This window comes from Triticum aestivum, chromosome 6D (genome assembly GCF_018294505.1).
Source record: "Triticum aestivum cultivar Chinese Spring chromosome 6D, IWGSC CS RefSeq v2.1, whole genome shotgun sequence".
In the NCBI taxonomy this organism is placed as follows: Eukaryota; Viridiplantae; Streptophyta; class Magnoliopsida; order Poales; family Poaceae; genus Triticum; species Triticum aestivum.
Window position 1 is genome coordinate 49,115,064 of NC_057811.1, and position 6,392 is coordinate 49,121,455.

The following is a 6,392-nucleotide window of genomic DNA, read 5'->3' on the forward strand; positions in this document are numbered from 1 at the left end:
TGCTCATGAGAGAGTCGTCGGTAAGCCGGCTCTTTGTGCCCAGCCCTAGAGATTGTTTCTTGTTGCTTGTCCCTCTTTGGGGTGCCCTGCCCCTCCTTATATAAGTTGAAGGGGTGGGTTACATGACTAGTCCTATTAGGATTAGGATTACTCAATTACAAGTGGAGTCCTAGTCTTGCTTTCTTTGTAAGGGAATATTCCTTACGGTTTCCTCTTAAGCCGGCCCACCATAACATGAGCCGGCCTTCTGGGCCTTGGGCCTAGTCTTCTGTCTGACCCGCCATCGGGGCCATCCATGAGTCGTCTGGTTCATGAGCTGTCTGACCAATGAGCCGCCAGACCCATGAGTCGCTAGTCCTCCGCCGGGTCATCGGTGAAATGCCAAGTCCGGTCGGGTCATACTTCTGGCCGGGTCATACCGCAGGGTATATCCCCGACAGTCTGGATTGAGGACTTTATCCTCCATATCATATGGCTCGCGGAGATGATCTCCATGCCATCAAGTACTTGCCCCTCAAGCTGAAAGGACCAGCTCGGCACTGGCTGAAGAGCCTCCCCGAAAACTCAATTGGAAGCTGGGAGGAACTTGAGGATGTCTTTAGGGCTAATTTTCAAGGGACCTATGTCCGACCTCCGGATGCAGACCATTTAAGTCACATAATTCAACAGCCCGGAGAGTCAGCCCGAAAGCTTTGGAATAGATTTCTCACTAAGAAGAACCAAATCATCGACTGCCCGGACGCCGAAGCCTTAGCAGCTTTCAAACACAGCGTCCGAGACGAATGGCTCGCCAGACATCTCGGCCAAGAAAAACCTAGAACGATGGCAGCTCTGACAAGCCTAATGACCCGCTTTTGCACGGGCGAAGATAGCTGGCTAGCCGTAGTAGCACCAGCGACCCAGGCACATCCGAAGTCAGGGACGGCAATGGAAAACCACGACGCAGTAAAAGCAAGTGTCGAAATAACGAAGACAGCCCAGACAACACGGTGGTAAATGCCGGATTCAGGGGCTCTCGACCGGGTCAGCGGAAAAAACCTTTCAAAGGCAGCAGAGATGGACCGTCAAGCCTAAACAAGATTCTAGACAAATTATGTCAGATTCATGGCACCCCCCATAAACCCGCAAATCACACCCACGGAGAATGCTAGGTCTTCAAGCAGGCCGGTAAGCTAAACGCCGAACACAAGGGGAGGGAGACACCAAGTGAAGACGAGGACGAGCCTCGCCAGCAAAGCACTGGGGGACAGAAAAAATTCCCACCAGAGGTCAAAACAGTGAACATGATCCACGTGGCGAAGAGGAGAAGCAAACATGCACTCCGAGACACACGCGCCGTAGAGCCCGTCACCCCTAAGTTCAACCCCTGGTTGGCCTGCCCGATCACTTTTGATCGCAGGGATCACCTGACATGCATCCGGCACGAAGGATTGGCTGCCTTGATGTTAGACCCAATAATAAACGGATACCATCTCACACGAGTCCTTATGGACGGCGGCAGTAGTCTTAATCTGATATATCAGGACACAGTCCGCAAAATGGGGATAGACCCGACAAAAATCAGCCACAGTAATACTACCTTCAAGGGAGTAATACCAGGCGCAGAGGCCCGCTGCACGGGCTCTCTAGTACTAGAGGTTGTATTCGCTTCTCCCGACAACTTCCGAAGCGAAAAGTTAATCTTCGACATCGCTCCATTCCGAAGTGGCTATCAAGCACTACTCAGAAGAGCAGCTTTTGCTCGTTTTAATGCAGTACCGCATTACGCTTCCCTTAAGCTTAAGATGCCCGGTCCACGTGGCATCATCACAATTAGCGTAAATATCGAGTGTTCCTTACGCGCGGAAGAACGTGTGGCAGCTTTAGCAGCCGAACACTAAACGGCCTCTCCAACCAGAATAAATGATCGGTCGTCAAGACCGCGGACACGGCTAGACGAGTCCGGCACATCACTAGCTGTAACAGTTTAGATATACCTAAGATTGGTTTGATGGATTTACCCTCATAGGCGGTACCAGGGGCTTCCCGCATGTAAAAGGACTATAGTTCGGCTCGACCTTAATTATCTTGATTTCTAATGGTTTATTGAGAATAACCAATTTTTTCGCACGACAACTTTCACTTAAGTTCCTCTCTTTTACTGATGGTAATTGTGCTACACCCTTCCAGGATACGGCACAACGAAGACACAGGCGCAGACGTGCAGCAGGGCCCCGCTCAAAGGTTTCTTTTTAGATTAAGACCCTGCGTAAACCTTTTTTACTGTCTCTTGTTGTTTAACATCCTCCGGATACTTAGCATAACCGAGAGGGATGCTGACGTTATTGGCACTTCGCCACGTCAGAATAATGCACGTACCTGGACACTCAGGGATCATTATCAAGGGCGTTATTCAGCCCGGTATATGTTGTAAAGACCGAATACCTTAGGGAGTGTTCGGCGTCGCGAGTTTGGCCTTATATGCATCAGCTCCGAATCATGTCTTTGGTCAAATGTTGGGTTTGCCCGGCTCCCGTGTTTTGCTACCTTACGTTCCGCTCTATCGGCTAAGGTGGCACCGGGAGAACTACTGCGATTGTGCCCTGGTTCATCCGGATGAGCACCTCAGTAGAGAAAACCGAAAACTGACTGTCATGATAAAGCGTGAGACTGGTCAACCACTCGATGACTTAGCGGAATCTTTGGGATTCCTCCGCATTAACGAAGGGCCGTTTCCCGGTCATGTACGTATGCGCCCCGTATTCGGATGAGCGCGGAGGTACCAGGGGCTATATAGTAGTCCCACCGTCAAACTCCTATGGCTAAGTGAAAGTGCTAAAGCAATATAGTCCGATTGCCTCGCTTGCTGTGCTATCACCTCCTTAATGGACCAAGACATTGGATCAAGTGTGAATACGCGTTTTTTGTGAACATCCCCGCATTATATGCGTGGGGGCTGAAGCCGACGACTGCAAACTTTCAGATTATATACATATATACATAAACGGCCGCACAGGAGGCATCATAATACTTTCAGGCAAAAGTATAAACACAGCCTTTATAATTCAATACACATTGTTTCTACAATGGGAATACATGTCACTAGAACATAATATCTTTGAGCACTGAGCCTCAATTAAACGAGCGCCTTCAAGGACTTCTTCAAAATAGTGCTCGGCCGATATTCGGCCCACGGCCGAACTCGGGGTTGCAATAGAGGTGGCCTCCATCTCTGCCCAATATGTCTTGACACGGGCAAGTACCATCCGCGCACCCTCTATGCACGCCGACCTTTTCATAGCGTCGATGCGCAGCACAGCACCAAGGAACTGTTGCACTAAACTAAAATAACTATTCGGCCTTGGCCCTTCCAGCCAAAGATGATCCACAACAGACCTCATGGCAAGCCCGGACAACCTATGGAGCTCGGCCCACTCGGCCATTCGCTCATTCAACAGCAGCGGACGCACTGGAACATTGAACTATGACCAAAACAACTTTTCCACTTCACGATCTTTTTGATCTTTGAAATACTCGGCCGCATCAGCAGCACTCGCTGCCAAATCCACGTATGCGTCTGCAGAACTCCATAGTTGATCAAGAGGGGCATACTTAGGATCTCCGAACTTCGTCCGCAACAAAAAGGGCTTCCCAGCCGCGATATCCCCGGCTTGAAGTAGCTCCTCCTTCGCCGCTCTGATTTTAGAGCGTGCTCCTTGGCCGCTACCATGGCCTTCTCCAGGTCCGTCATCTTCGTTCGGTTTTCCTTTTCAAGAAGCTTGTAACGATCGGCGGCATCTTTCAACTCAACAGCCATCTTGGCTATTTTATCCTTGCTTTGGCAATGCGCAGCCTGTTCGGCTCTCAGCTCTTCGACCGCCTTTAGAGCGGCCGCATCACTCCTCTTGGCTTGTTCCTTGGCTCGGGCAAGTTCCGCCCGAAGGGTCTCCACGGCGACAGCTCCATCTGCAGTTACAGCATATTACAGATACTAGCATCATGCTCCTCTTAATATGTATTGATCCTAGGAGAATACATACCCTGTGCCTTGTCAAGCCGCTTATTTACAAGCACGATGTCGGCATCTGCCGCATCAAGTTGCCGCTTCAGTTCGGCAAACTCACCAGTCCGGGTAGCCACCAGACCCGCAGCCACCCGCACATGAAAGCAGCACAGTTATTACCTGGGACTATGATCCTCTATTTGCCGTCTTTTTCGACAGCAACCAGAGTCCCAGGGGCTACTATCTGCATAGGCCACACCTAGCATGTGCGGTATCGTCCAAAAAATATATATTACTTCACGTACCTCAAAGCCTCTCAGCAGACTCACAAAAGCTTCATGCAACCCGCTTTCGGCGGATGAAATCCTCTCGACCATCGTACCCATTAGTGTATGATGCGTTTCTGAGATAGCCGCTTGCTCCAGAAGATTCATCAGTGCGTCTGGTCGCGCACCGGACAGTTTCAGACTCTTTCTGTTGCTCTCCTTAGGAGCCAAATACCCCGGACTTCGGGTGGCCGAAGGGTTACCTTCTGGCCTTTGCGGATCGGGAGAAATCCTCCGTGATGACACCTCAGGGTCGCCCGCTTCACGAGGCGGGGAGGAGCGGGGAGGCATTTCGCTTTCCATCATCTCCGGAAGAAGATCCCCCGAAGACGAACTCTGTCGCGAAGGGCTACGATCCGAACTACAAAACATATGTCTCGGTTACTATTCTCAGAAATGAAGCAGGGTATATTTACTATAAAGTACTTTCGTTTACTTACAGTTCGGTAGAGGGCTGGTCCCCTTGCGGGTACTGTGCGGTAAGGATGCCCTCCGGGGTAGGACCCTCTGACAAAGAATTCTTCCCTCGCTTGGAGACCATTACTTCCAAGTCTTCAGAGGCGGTCCTCTTCCTTCCACGGGGAGAGGGAATTTTAGATTCTTCCCCCCGGTTATCCTCCTTCGAGGAGGCACTAATTCGCCCGGTTTGGATGAATAGTGAGTGAGGCTCGCTCTCGGCCTCTTTACTCCTCCCTTTACCTTCCCCTGATGGCGCTTGATAAGGCGCAAGCTCGAGCATCCTGGCTAGTACAGAATCCGGTGAGCCCTCGGGAAGGGGGGCCGGACACCTGATCATCTTCGCCTTTTTTATCCAGTCCTGGTCAAAAGGCGACTTTTCAGAATGATGTTGTGATAAATTAAAAGATAACGTGTTCGGCCACGGAATTACTTACTTGAGTGTCTGGGCGATTGCAGTTCAGACCCACATCCTCGGAGGTGTCCGGACACTCTATTTGTGATCCGAAGAACGATCTGTACATCTCTTCGAGCGTCACGCTGAAGAAGTGCTGAATAGTTCATGGTCCTTCTGGGTTGAACTCCCACATACGGAGAGGTCGACGTTTGCAAGGCAGGGCTCAACGAACTAGCATAACTTGCATTACCTTAACAAGGCTGATATCTCTCTCGTGGAGATCTCGGATGCGACTCTGCAATGTCGGCACATCATTTGCTGGCCCCCAGTCCAGCCCCTTGTTGACCCATGACGCCAGTTGTGGCAGGGGGGGGCGAGCGGAAGGCAGGGGCGGCTACCCACTTGGTACCCCAGGGAGCTGTGATATAAAACCACTCCCGTTGCCATAAACTGGACACCTCCGGGAAGGAACCCTTTGTCCATGGAACATCGGCGCCTTTGCTTATTTCAGCGCCTCCGCACTCTGCATGTCGCCCCTCAATCATCTTTGGCTTCACATTAAAGGTCTTGAGCCATAGGCCGAAGTGTGGGGTAATGCGGAGGAAGGCTTCACACACGACGATGAACGACGAGATGTGAAGGATAGAATCCGGAGCCAGATCATGGAAATCGAGCCAGTAGTAGAACATGAGCCCTCCGACAAAGGGATCTAGACTGAAACCTAGCCCTCGGAGGAAGTGCGAGACGAATACGACACTCTCACCAGGTTCGGGAGTGGGAATGACCTGCCCTCGAGCAGGCAGCCTGTGCGAGATTTCGCCGGTCAAATACCTAGCCTCTCTTAGCTTCTTGATGTCCTCCCCTGTGACGGAGGAGGGCACCCACCGACCTTGAAGGTTGGATCCAGACATGATTGTAGGTCCGAAGCGCCTAGCCTGAGCCTTAGGTGTTGGAACTCGAGGTGGGGGAAGGGTTTGATTGAGCGTGAGAGGAAGGAGACAGGCCTAGGCCTCTTTATAAAGGGGATGAATATCAAGCGTCCTCCGCGTGGCCGTTTGGGACTTGCCTAAATCGAGGAGTCATACCAACGGGCACGATTGGGTTACCTATACCCGTATTGATGAGAATCCCGTGAAAAAAAGGACACGATCTCTGCTTCGATAGGACGTGCCAATGAAAACCGCCTCGCGACACGTGCAGTGGCAGGCTCGGAAAAACAGTTCGTCATGAC